At 42.3% G+C, this 14,203-nt stretch overlaps 1 protein-coding gene across 3 annotated transcripts in view; it reads right to left on the reverse strand.

The window, feature by feature from the left end:
- Positions 1-10,010, reverse strand: part of RNF182 (ring finger protein 182) — a 37,205-nt gene extending 27,195 nt beyond the window's left edge. For all 3 annotated transcript variants that reach the window (XM_048308346.1, XM_048308364.1, XM_048308355.1), the window contains exon 1: positions 9,808-10,010. The gene's annotated coding sequence lies outside the window, so the exon portion shown is untranslated. The remainder of the gene's footprint in view (positions 1-9,807) is intronic.
- Between the last annotated feature and the right edge of the window lie 4,193 nt (positions 10,011-14,203).

Here is a 14,203-nt window from a genome sequence, read left to right on the forward strand (position 1 = left end):
GCATATCTTGCCTGTCATATCCCAGAGCCTAAAAGCCAGCAGCAGGAACACAAAAGCCACAACTCTTAACTTCAGTCTTTCCAGGGCAGATGGCACTCTGAAGAGGCAGAGCAGAGATCAAGGACTTCAGTTTCCTCTCTCTCAGACTTCCAGAAGACAGAAAAATCAGGGAAAAAAAACCCCACCCAAGTTTCATGGGCATCTGGGGCTGTATGCAAGCCGTGAGCTTTGTCAAGTGTCCTCCCTGGAACCAGTGGGTTGAGCTGAACAGACCCCCAATATTTACCCATTTCCTATCAACACAATTCCCTGTGGTTTCCCCATTATCACTTTGCTCATCAGTGAATGTATGATGCTTGCTGTTTGCTGCCCAGCACACTGCATTTCTTTTTGCAGATGGGTGAATAACCATTCATATCTCTGACGAGAGTCTTTCTTTTGCTAGAGATATGCAACTGGATTTGTGTGAGGCAGCTGCTCAGTATTTGTGTGCCAGTCTGAGTGGTCCAGTATGTCATGGTGGACAGATGACGTCAGTTCTGGAGCAGGCAGCCCAGGAACTGGGCCACTGCTTAGTGCTATGAATGCTGATGAAATTGCTTTCCCAAGATTTGTTTCTTCTCTCAGAACAATATGATCTTGCAATATATGGGCTCAGTTTGATTTTCTTTTCTACAAGTCTTTCAGGCTTTGCCCATTGCCTGAGCACTCCGCACTCCTTCAGTGTATTCTCTAGAAATTTTGATATAAGCATTGCAGTGTGTCTGGTAATGCAAAATTAGGTATTTTAGCAGGCATACTGCCAGGTCAGAAATGTGTTCTCATCCACATGCCAGTGCAGAAATCCCATTCATGATTAATATTTCTTCCTGAAAGACCCTTATCGTCCATCCTCCCCACCATAAAAAAGCACAAGCCAAAACAAACAAAAACCCACGCAAAACACAGCAAACCACTCCAATCCATTGTGACTCAAAACTGATGCCAAATAATATTATCTCCTCCTTACTTTTCAATACAGAGAGCCATGTGCTGATCACTGTATATTTTTTATTTCCCAGGGTTTACTATTTCTCATAGCATTATTTCATGCCTCTTTTTGCTCTTTATCTGTACTTTGGTTGACATTGCTAATGTGTGAGCAGCAAAATAAAACATATAGGGCAACCCTTTGAAACAAACAAAAAAAAAATCTCTGTTCCAATGAGACTGGCTTTCTTGCAAGCAGACAAACAAGACTGTAAGTGAAATAAAGAAAGGAAAAAACCATAAAGATGTAACACTGCTAATGAAAGAAGTGCAGCATGATACAGTAAAAAGGAAGAGGCATCAAATATGGAGCAGGATTGTTTATTACAAGTTACTATTTTACAGTCAGTAGATAGATATTTCTGTTTTGGACACCTGCATAGAATTATGTCCACAGCTGCACTTTACTGATCATACTGTGTGTTATAAACATATATTATAGTATTGGCTTCTCGCAAAGTATTAAAGTAGATATTATATAATGTTAGAAATGCTTTTTGCTGTGTGGATGTAGTTTTCTCTCGTTTTAGCAAGAATGTTAGCAAGTGTGAGCAAGTAAGATAACCTCCAAGCGAGCAGAGGATGAGGCCCAAGGAGCTGCTAATCAACACTTTGTCCGGGGAACAAAAGGGCCCAAAGGCTGCTCCGCTGGAGAACGGGCGGCCAGGAGGGTCCGAGAGCCCTTATCACCGCTCTGCCCGGGGGGCAAAGAGGCCAAAGCTGCAATCAGCCCTGACTGTCTGAGGAATTAAGAGATCCACCCTACCATCGACTCTTACCTAGCGGGCCCAACCCCAAGAATCAAAAGAAATAAAACCACAAGGAAGAAGACTACGCATGCTCTAAAAAGGCGGAACCAAGGAGTGGCCATGCAGAACAGCTCCAGGAAAAGTTTTAATATGAATAGAGAACAGACAGTAAAAATGGTATAAAAAGGACTCACCTCGGGCATCAGGGGTGCTCTTGGCAGAGCGCCAAGGCACCCGGCCGTTATCCCTTTGCTTTATTTTATGTGTCTCTTATTGTCTTTATATTAAACTCTTTAAATTCTGACAGGAGAGTGAACCTCGTTTTTCACACTGTGTGAAATTGTTTCTCTTCCTTGAGCAAAAGGCAAACAAAAGGTTACAGGGATGAACTTGTTTGTAAAGTAACCTGCATCACTGAATGCAGAAAATTTCCACACATGTATCTGTGATGTCAATTTATACCCTTGGTCTGTCTGGCAAATATAAATATACATGTCCATATATCTGCATAATTTAAAATACTCTAGCTCTCTTGAGAAGGTAGCATGTACAAACGTGTGTGTGCGCGCAGGTGTGTGTGTTCCAGAACAAGAGAAAAGCTGTTACCCTCTCAAGATACCTACAGAATTTCAAATATACACACATACACTATATGAGCTATCTGTATAAATGACAAACAGTGAGTGAAGCATCCTGTTAATGTTATTAAAACCGAAAATTAATTATAAGACTGGCACAACTGACATTTCTCTTCATGAATAATTTTACTTTACTGAAACAGAACATAGGCAGGCCACTTAATTTTTAACAGGGCATAAAGTTCAGAAGGCTGTTTAATCTATTCATAGCCATCAAAATGGAATATCAAATTTAAATGCAGTTGCATTTAAAGGAGCCACCCCAGAAAGTTTCTATGTGTTTTTGTGCCATTTCTCCCTCCTCCCTGTCCCAAAGTCAATGAGAAGTCATATTTTAATAAATCTGTGTCAATATGTATTATTGAAGCCTTACATTTACACTGATGAACACACAGAGAACTATCCTTAGACCCTGAAAACCACACTTCAGCATGAAGCAGGTGTTTTGGCCATGCTACAATAAATTCATAAAAAGAATTTTCTTAATGCAAATGCTGCCATAAGCACAGCACATTACTTTGGAACAAGCTGTCTTTGGAGGTATACCAGGGGAAGGAAGGGAGATCCCACTGCACTCAGTGCTTCTCCATTCCAGGGTTATAAAATGCTTTTAACTTGCCTGTCAGATGACAGTTGGGCAAAGCCATCATGTAAGAATGTTTCATTAATCCTGTCCTGGGTTGCAGTGTATTCCATTACCATCCTCATGAGCTGTTGAAACCAGGTGGGGCAGTGTTTCCTTGCCTCCTCCCTCCGGACTATCTTCTGTTAATGAGCCCATACACCTTGCCTCATGACTCATCATCCCATGGTGAGATGCTCCACCCAGAAGGAGGAACCAAGCATTCCATCCTGGATAGAATCTGAGATTCTGAACACCACAGACACCTTTTCCACAGGATTCCCAGAGGACAAGAGCTGCATAGCCACCACTGGCCTTTCAGATGAAGAGCAGCCCCTTTCTACAGCATCACCGCTTCAACAGAACCTCATCCACCGCTTCAGGAGGACTGCAGCCACCATTCTACCGGACTGCTACCACCACCCTGACTAACGGGGTGTCAGGTTGTATCCTGACTCTGTCAGTTTGAACCAGTGTTTTCTGCCTTTATTTTAATTTCCCTATTAAATTGTTATTCTGACTTGGTGCCTCCCACTGGTTTGTTTTCAAACTAGTACAAATCCTCAAGAAACAAATGAAACTAAATTTACTGGAAACTTACTTCACTTGGGATTTTTGTGGGATTTATCAATATGCAATATTATTACTTCACTTTTACATCACCTGCACACCAGTCATTTTCAGTTCCTACTTGCTCTTTCCAAGTCTTGTAAGCGCTGTTTCTCTAGTTCCCCATCCAAGAAAGCATCCTTCTTCAGATGACTACCAGAGCACACATACATCCTTCTTCAGATGACTACAGAGCACACATGTTTAAGTTCCACTGAAAGTAGATTTATGTTTAAGTGTGATCCTATTGTCCTTAAGAGGATACTTTATATTCTAGGATATGATTTGGCTAAATACAACAAGCAAAACAGAAGTGTGATGCTTGAGAAAGCATTTTGGTGAGCTTCCAGGGACTTACCTGCCAGCTGCCAAGCTGGCTTACAGCTCTAGGCTCAATCTATTCACCCATCCATCACCAAAGGGTCTGAATGACTGATAACAAAAACAGATGATTCATCGTTGGTATGCTTTTTGTTCTCTTTGTCCTATGGAAGACATGGCATTTTAAGATTAAGGTTGATATTTCAGGCTAAGAAAAACTTACAATATAAAGAGGGCAGTTTTTATATTGCTGGATAGATACTTTTTCCTAATTTTTGGAAGACAGAGAGGGCCAGAAATGAAATTTTTCATTGTTAGTTGATCTTTAAATGAGCAGGTACCCATGCCTATCATCTTGAGCATAAATACTGTCAGAAGATGCTCTCCCTTTTGGTCTTTTTAGACAGATCTGACTAGTAAGATAATATTTAATTTCCATTCACTTAACAAGTGTTATTCAAGGTGTTGACCTTGAATATAATAGCAAAAACATCAAGGACTTATCTCAGAGACCTATTAGAAGGAAAACACAACTTTTGGTCTGCCATGGTGATGGCAGAGAAGAAAGGAGAAATACACTAGAATCTTTAAAAGCACAGAGAGCACTTCCACCTAACAACTTTGCCCAAGTGATACAAATAAAATGAGGAATTAACACAAAAAAAAAGCTCTTCTCTTTAACATTTATGTACTTGCTAGCTTCGTTGTTAGTGTATCAGATTACTGTAGAAAAAGCTATGACTATTCGGGTAAGCTGGATACCTAATTATGAATACAGAATCATAGACTGGAACAGTTTTGGTTGGAATGTACCTTTAAAGGTCATCTAGTCAAACCCTCCTGTAATGAGCAGAGACATAGAGAAGTCACAGAGAAAATGATCTGAGTGTGAGATATTTGCAACATGAATTTAGCAAAGTGGGATAGGTGAGGAGGGAAACATGGCTGAGATACCATTACCTTTTAGGCTGTGGTGAGAGTCAAACTAAGGTATTTTGCACAGTCACAATGTTCACAATCTATACAGAATTTTGAACAACTGGACAGTTTCTCACAGGAACAGTGAGATAGTCACCAAAAAAAATATTCATGAGCTGAATAAATCTCCTTTAGAGAAAGGTTTTCAAGAGCTCAATCTGTTTGGTTTGTCAGAGAATGAGAGGCAACTTGATTATAGGAATAAGCATCAGGTACAAAAGTGCTCTTTGATTCAGTGGACACAGTAAAATGTCTGTAATATACTGAAAGCAAATCCAAGTACTACAGCATTCCACTGAATATATGTATTACAATACAGTTTTAGTCATACAAAAACTCATCATTTTCTTCCACAGGAAGCTTCACTGAATTCGCAGTATAGTCAGCAGTTATTTAGTGAATTCTTTGTTTTATTCTCATTGTCTAATTTGTGGCCCTGCAATTCACTCATTGTACCATTTGAACCTAGCACCAAACACAGCACTATTTATTTTTTTGACTTTCATTTAGCTGTCACTTTAACAGCATAGAAGTGTAATTCAGTGAACTGAAAAAGATACAGGAAGATAAAAGCCCTCATTACACACACATTATACAACATTCCACCTGGTGATTCAAACACTACTCAAAATTTCTGCTTAAAGTGTTTATAAAATTCTAGCTAAATAAACTGAATATTTTCAATAGTGGTAGAAGCACTGGTAATCCTTTTAAAGCTTTTTTGAGAGTTGTAGGAATTGTTGAGAGTGGAAAGCCAGTATCATCTTGAGATTTGAGCATGTTTGTTTTCAACAGAGAATACTCCTGTGGAAATACTCCAGGTCCCCCATCATGTATTGGGAGGCAAATCGCACCTACAGGTCCTTGGTAAACACCTGCAGTGTAGCTCCTCAGCGGTCAAGCCATACTTTCACATAAAGCTATTCCACAGCAGAAGCTTCAAGGTCAGATGCTTTTTCAGGCAAACTCTGATCAGGTCACTGCTTGTGAGTCACCAAGGGGGGAATATTTTCTTTCTGTTCACAGGAGAACATCTCCTGCCTGACTACAGACTGGCTATCCATCTGAAATGGGAGTTTTCTTTCTTTGCCATGTACTGCCTGCCAAGACGAGTTCCCCTGCCTGGAACAACACCTGCCCTGAAACTATTATGGGAAGGTTTGGGTTTCCTGACCAAACCTTCAGCCATGGATATTACCAACAAAGCCTTGAAGGCTTACAAAAGGGAGTCTAAAAGAAGACTTCAGCCCTCAGCTGGGCCATCCACTGGGGGGAACTGATGCACACTGTCTAATATCAGATTTTCTGGGCTGGGTGTCCACCAGCCTGTCCGAGTCCCATCTCAACCTGACTCGTCACACCAGTCCCAGGTAACTCTCCCACCATGCCCGTTGACTCCAGGGCTGTGTCTGCATCATGGGCTGCACATCAGCCCCACCTTCTTCCTCACTACAGCCTCATACACCTTCAGGTTTCCTTACAGTTATTCTCAAATCCAGATTGTCACACCCCTTTCTTTCTATGAGGCTGCCTTTCCACAGATAAGTTGGGCAATTCCTACTTGAAGTAGGAAAGCTGAGAGATAAGACAGTCTGCCCCCATTCCTTTATCCAATTTCTGAACTACCACCAATGGTATTAATCTTTATAGATGCTACTTTCAAAATGCAATATATATCTACAAAACACTTGTGACCCTGAGTCTTTCAGAGAACTACAGCTTTGTAACACTTAGGCTAAATTTCTTGGAAATGGCAAGAGATATCAGAACCTAAATGGATTTGAAGTCTCTGCTCAATGCTTTAGTGATGCTGGAACACCTCAGGTTTTCATGCTAGCTGAACTAAACTTAAATTCCTGCTGCGTTATTTCAACTTCTACTGAATGTTTGTGTCCACTCATTGATGGTGAAAAAGATAATATAGGAAAAGGAGAGGTATGTTGAATTACGACATTTATTATGCCTAAAATGCTGTGCTGCATCATCTCTGCAGGAAAAAATCATCTGAATGAAATATGCAGGATTTGGTTTTAAAAATTGTAGCGCTGTAGTAGGTTAAAAGCTGCACATCTTGTACTTCTTTATTTGTCTTTGCAAATGAATTTCAAACTTAAGGCACATTTTGAAGAGTCCTGAGCTCTTTGCAGCGTATCACAGCACTTTCACACTTGCACGTTTTGTTTTTACTAAAAGGTCACAATTATCTTATGTTACAGCATGAAACCTGAGGTGCACACCTGGCCATACTATATTACTGTCAGAACAGTAGTTCATATTGGACAGGGAGTGCTTCAGCACACAATGTGTGCAAAGGCCACAGGAGAATTTCCTGAGCTTTGCTCTCCAACGATCCCTAGTACTCCTTAGCAACCTTGCTGGAAGGACTGAATCACAACCTCCAGGCAGCAAGTGATAAGTGTCCCTGCATACTTGAAAGAGTTGCTGGCTACAGCAAGCACATGTACATCTCCAGAAAAAAACACTTAACAGCAAGTCATCTAACTAGGAAATAAATAAAAAATGTTAGGACTGAACACAGCAAGAGGATTAGTGGCAAGCAGGCTCCTGCAGTGGTCTTATATCAAAGCACAGCTTTAGATGATGCTTTCAAGAAAATTTGACAACAGGCTTCCTATAAACCTAGTCTGGACTGAGGAGCACCACGAAGGTCTGAAATGACAGTCTGAGGGACTGTGGTCTAATTGCTAGAACTGATGACCACTAGAAGCCCTTATACATGGCAGGCTATGTTATGGGGTGTATTATCTATGCTGAACTATTGCAGTCTTTCCTGGTACTGCCTTAACTACTACATTTTTTCCTCTGATAAACTTCATCCAGTGGAGTTTGCAATTGTTCCACAAGGAACAATTTCAAGAATGAAATGTCACAAGGCAGCATAACCATAAATATTTTGCTTATCCCCTTCATTTTTAAGGCAAGACAGTGAGTTCTGATGCTTCTTATTCTCTGCCATGCAGTTAAGGGGATAGAAGTGTCCTTTACTAGGAACAGCTGACCTTCTATTTCCTGCTAGTGCATTCAATTTCAGATAGCCCACAGTGTGGTCTTGAAATGCTATTTTCCATCATGCTAAACTAATCTGAGGTCTACATTTTACACATTTTATGAACCCAAGAGTTTGCTTTCCAGTGTTGCATGAAAAACAGAGGTCATTCAGAAGGTTGTAACTCAACAAAACTGTTTTGACACTTTTGAAAGAAGAGAAGGACAAGCACTGGTAAATACTGGGAAAAACACTGCAATCAACATATCTAAGAAATTCCACTTTTTTTTTGGTGACTGCTGTTTTTAAAAAAAACTAGATCTGAATTCCACTCCACATATTGTTATATTACTAATTTAAATGTTAAATTAGTTAAACTTGATCAACACTCACTTAAAACTTCGTTTTATTTACACGTCTCTTGCAAGAGAAGCCTGTCTCCATTTTCTTTCCTGCTTGTATTCATAATTGCTGAAGAGCTGTGTCTTCCCTTTCCACTGTTTTCACATCATTTGCTTAATGGTATTGGTAGCTCCACTTTTAACTTAACATTTCATATATATGTTCTTCATATGTACTTCTCAAACTTCTTCCAGTCAATGCTTAGCCTTTGAGTTCTGATACCCTGATATTACCTTATGTATAGCTTTTTAAACCTCAAATAATCTGATATTTAGATTACATATTACTTAAAATGTCAGTTCTTGTCCACCTACTCAATAACAATGTCCTCAATCACAGTGTCCTCTTCTCACGTACTATTTCCCTTTTTCCTCTTGTTCACAGCTGGGAAGATTCCCATCTTGAACGTGCTGGCTGCATACATGCCACAGCACAATTTTGCTTTGGCCCAGGATCTCGTTTATTTCCGAAATCATTCAGCAATGAACTACAATGACTGCTCCCTAGGACCTCATCATGCGGGGTCAGCCTTCTGTTATCATCGGGAAGTTCCTTTGAATTTTAAACTTCTGCAGAAATCCATGTCTATTCACACAGCCACCACCATTCGGATGTTATCGATTACAGTCACCACAAAGCATTGTTCAGGCTAATGACCTGCTAATGACCTTCCCATCCACTCTCTGACAGTATCTCAGTAGGTGAAGACGGCTTGTTCTTGCCTAACCTTGGCTGCCCAAGATAAGCAAACGTTTATCACCTCTCTACCATCTTAGCTTTCTGACTGACAGCTACAGACTCATTTTACCTAAAACCTTTCGGTACACTCACTCCTAAAAACAACCAGTAATTGTCTTGTTTACTCTACAACACCAATCCTTTAGATTTTTTTTTTTAAACTAAGTAGCGCATTTTACGGCTATCACCCTATTTATCAGTACTTTATAAAGCTGAAGAAACGAAACTTTGTAACCCCAAAATTTCCAGGGGGTCATATATTTTATAACAACAACAACAACGAAATTATTGTTATCAAGGGGTAACCTTAAGGGACGAGGAGCAGCGCTGTCCCCGGCGGAGAGGGGCGAGCCAAGCCCACCGGTTGGCCACCCGGGGCGCGGAGCCCGCCCGTGCCGTCCCCTCCCGCCGCCGCCGCCCCGGCAGGCGGGGGGTACGCGGGGGCAGCCGCCCCGTCCCGGTGCCCGCGGCCGCGGCGCCGGGGCGAAGTCGCGAAGGGGCCGCCCAGGGCGCACCTGCGGCACCCCTCCTGCACCCCTCCCCGCTGCCTATCGGCTGCCACAGGCAGCGGACGGACGGACGGACGGCTCCCCTTTCCCCGCGGCCGCCGCCCGGCCCGCGGGGAGCTCCTGTCCCTCCCGCAGCCGTCCCCCGGCGGCAGCACCCCCTGGCCGGGGGCGGGCGGCGGCCGCCGCGCATCTCCTCACTCCGTACCTGTCGCGGTGTCCTCGGGAGAGGCAGCCGCGTCCCCCCGCAGCCCCGGCGCGGCAGCGGGCGGCCGGCTTTGTTACTACTCGGAAGAGCCGCGGCTCAGCGCCGTCGCTATAGAAACTGGCTGCGCCTCGAAGAGACACCGCCGAGTGGCGGGAGGGAGGCGGGAGCCGGGCGGAGGTGTGGGGTGAGGAGCGAGCCGTTCATTCAGGAATATCCTGGCCTTTTCCTCCTCCTCCGCCTGCAGCCAGCCCCCGGCACCGCCCAGCCCGGCCGGAGGTTGGGAGAGCGCCTCGCCGCCCTCACCTCGACTGCATCGTCGAGCCAGGATGTGGTCCCTCGGCTCGGAGCATCCCCGTCCCAGACTGGCCGCCTCCTCAGGGAGACTTGTCCCCAAAACACACACAGAGGTACACTCACTCTCCGAGAACGGATCGCAGGGCAGCAGAGACCCAGGGAGCACCCAGGACATGAAATAACCATGGGAGTTGACCTGCACTCTAGTTTCTGCCCTCCTGCCTTTGCAGCCCGTTTGGTCCCTGAGCATCCCCACAAAAACCCCATAAAGCCGGGACAAAACTTTTTTAGCAGTAGTTTTTCATTTTTTGAAAGTGGTTTAGCTCCACATCTTCAGGTGATGAACTGCTTTTGTGTGGGAACTTGCTGCTGGGATCCCTCTTGACGGCAGCTCATGGTCCAAGGGTGCCACGGGGTTTTTGACTTCTGCAGGACGTTTAGTATGATGCAGCAGGCCCTAAGGGTTGAGGAGGTGTAGGGCTCATCCTGTGTGCTGTAAACGGGAAGGGAAGCATGGGTGATCGGAAGGAAGAGGAGGGAAAGGCTGAGAATGGATTAGGGTAAAGCAGCCAGATGTGTGGGAGATATCAGTGTCCTGACACATTTGAGATTTGGGGTTATCCTGAGTCTGTGGAGTGGTATGTTTTCGTACAGCAACAGCCTATGATGTGTCAGGGACACCCATCTTCACATCCTTCTCCCTGCTTGACACGACTGACAAAAGCTGAGGCAGTTCCTCCATTCTTCTTCCTTTTCTCCTCTTGCACTGAAGGCTCAGTGGTATCGGCTTGTTGGATCTATCCTCTTCTAATTTCTCTGCCTGAAACATTCTTATTCTCTCAATAGTAGTAAAATTGATAAAACATCCTTCGAAGTGCAAGATGGATCTCCCCTCTTCTGTTTCTCTGGTTTATATTGATTAAATTGGACTTTCCAAGTTCGCCACACAGAAGAAACCTAACATGCAAGGAGCAACTTGGAGGCAGCATTATCCATCTCAGCTACTGCCAAGCTACAGGGGATGACTATTAAGTATCTGCACTGCAAGTCACTGTGAGCTGATGAATCTGTGCCAAGAGCTGCTGGCACACTGCAGAAAATACTCCTTAGGAAGAGTTTGCCAAAGACAAAAAAGACCCCCACAGGAGGTCTTCACAAAGCAGCCCAGCTTACAGCAGAGCTGCTGGCAGATCATCACACAGCCAAATGACAATGGCAACACAAATGAGGGAGACAGAACATTGGGTATGAAAGACGGGGGATCGCCACATATTTACCTACCTAATTTTCATGCTAAAAACCAATTCAAGAGTTAAAAAGAGAAAAAAATATATAAATCCAGTCAGAGCATAGCAGAGCTTATTTTTTTGTTTGTTTGTTCTACTTTATAGTGAATTTGCTTGCTCGGAGGAGGAAAGAGTAACATTAGAGAAGTGAAAGACCTGCAGCATCCTGGATCTCATAGCATAGGAGAGATTCTGCCTATTTTTCCCAATATAAAAGAAGGCTCACATCCTTTTAACCAAATGGAGTATCAATATTTGTAACAGATATAATGTAAAAAAAAAACCCCAAAACCCAAAAACTCCCCAAGAGCTGGAAAGCAATTCATGTTCTAAAATCTTTTGGAAGAGTAAGAATGCTTTTTAACTTAAGATTCATTTAGAAAAGAAAGCTGAGCAATGAGAACATTGCTCAAAGAAATGGTCATTGTTTTGACCAAGAAAGCAATGCTGTTGCTATAATGCCTATTCATTTTTCTTATAAAATAAATTTCTCCACCACTTCCTCCCAGGTGGAAACACAGGAATGGACAGAGAAATGATAGGAAAGGCATACTTACTATCTGGTCTTCACTGATACAAAGCACCTGAGTACTGATAAAATTTCATGTGTTCCTGGGGCTTTTAATCTTCAATGCAATTTTACATACAGGCTTCTAAACATTTCCCTCTTCAGGCTGAAGGTAAAGAATAGCATTTCCAGAAGGGACAGTTGAGACAATTGGGTGATATCTTAAAGGACTTGCAGGAAAACTCAGTTGGACATATCTTAGCATTGTGCAGATGTCTATGCCTTCTAGATTACTTTCCCTATCAAGGTTACAATGATATTTTACTCACAGAGATGAGCCATTTTTGTAGATGGATATCATCTGTATCTTTAGGACAGAACTTTAGCCTGTTCACTGTTCTAGTGCTTGTAAAGTGTTTCACTGTTGGTTTTTTGTGCCTTTTTTTTTTTTTAATAACTCTGCTTGAAATTTTATTTGGCTTAATGTCATTTGGAACCTAACTTTTGCAATAGCATTTACAGCGTAGGGCACTTACTGCAAACATGCCAAGTTGTTGCTTGGACTGTTGGCAGTCACAATAATTCTATACTTATAGAGAGGGGAATGAAACAGACGAATATTAAACCCTTGCATTGCAGTAATAAATCAGTATTAAATCAGCAATTGCATTTTGTAGCATTTTAACACTAAGCTATCCTGCCTTTGCATTTTCACATTTTGTCCCTTTGTCTTCCAGTTTGGCTTAAGGACAATATGTTTAAAATCTACATCTGGAATGACTTCTGGCAACAACTTTTAAGGAGCATCTACTTCTTTGGGGTAGGGTGACAAACCTCCCAAAAAAGAACACTAAAAGAAATGTGTGCTGAAACGACCATGGCCATCTTCTGACTCAGCAGTGACTTTGTGCATCTTTCTCAGTGCCGCGGATTTTTTCCAGTAACTCATTGTACTGAAGGAATTCATGGCGGGACACTGAACAAGCGCTAATATTCGTGTGTAGCAGAACAGCTTTTGATGGTGTCCCCCTGTCTTTTGCCATTTGTCCTCACTCTGAACACCATTCATCCCACCAAATACTTACTCTATTGGTCTGTTTGTTCCCTGGGAGCAGAGCAAAGTATCCTTAACCAGCATCAAAACCTTGAATAAAGAATTCTTCAGCTGAAGGAATGAAACACATTCTTATCACATCATATGAAAATAAAAGATAGGTGTAAGCTGTGATAAAATTGAAGTAACAATATTTAATACTAATAATTAATTATCATTACTACTGTTATTATTAGGATTGTGGTGAAGTCTCTGGGCTGTACCAACACCAGGCACTGTTTTCCCACAGAACAAAAATGTGGGTAATTTCTACCCTGAGGAGTTTACCTCAGAATTAAATGTTTTTCCTGAGGGTCTGAAATGCCATTAGTTACACATTTGGGTAGTGGCAAGTACAGTGGGACCTAATTTAATTGCAGCCTTTTAGATATGTATAATATAAATTTTAAATAATGTAATAATTGTAATAATAAATCTGACAGGAGACAGTGTAAAACCATTTTTCTGCGTCTATAGGCTAGCAGTCCTTTTGGAAATTAGAGACTTTGGAACATGGAAAATTAGCTGAAATGATAATTGAAGGAAGCAATAAAACATGAATATGATAAAATACAGGATGAACTCATAGGCTCTGTCTTTTGTAAAAGGAAAATATGCTTCTCCAGAGCATATTTTTCTTTACCTTGGGAAGAAACGCGTATTTTAAACCGTTGCTTGAGATTTCTGGATGTCCTGAGAAGACAAAATTACAGCAGTACAAAAGGACTGGAGTGCCAAAAGGACACGGGCCATTCCCAGCTCTGTTGGCTGCTTCTCACAGGCAGCTCCAGATGGTCAGAGCCACAGCAGCAGTGGCAATGGCTCAAAGTAGCTTTCAGGGATGAGGGACACAAGCGGTTTTTTGAGGGGAGCGCTTGAGTGGGAACACTGTAAGTTACCAGGTCCATGGTATCTGGGGCAAGCTCAGATTCACAACCTTCCTATTTCTATATATACATTTTTTTTTACCACATTGGGAAGATGCTGGTGTAAGGAAAATCAAGTATGTCCAGACTTACAGCTGACCATTTAACAAAATAATTATCAGAGGTTTATAAAGGCTTCTACTCAAATTTGTGGTGAGAGAGAAAGTACTGTTGAGCATTCAAAACTGTCAGAAAGGAAATATGACTACTGTGTGGTCGACTTCCAGCATGGCCAGGATCATGCCCCCACTTCACCAGGTACTGCCATGCTGAGATACCACAGCCACTG

The sequence above is a fragment of the Corvus hawaiiensis genome, chromosome 1 (genome assembly GCF_020740725.1).
Source record: "Corvus hawaiiensis isolate bCorHaw1 chromosome 1, bCorHaw1.pri.cur, whole genome shotgun sequence".
Lineage (NCBI taxonomy): Eukaryota > Metazoa > Chordata > Aves > Passeriformes > Corvidae > Corvus > Corvus hawaiiensis.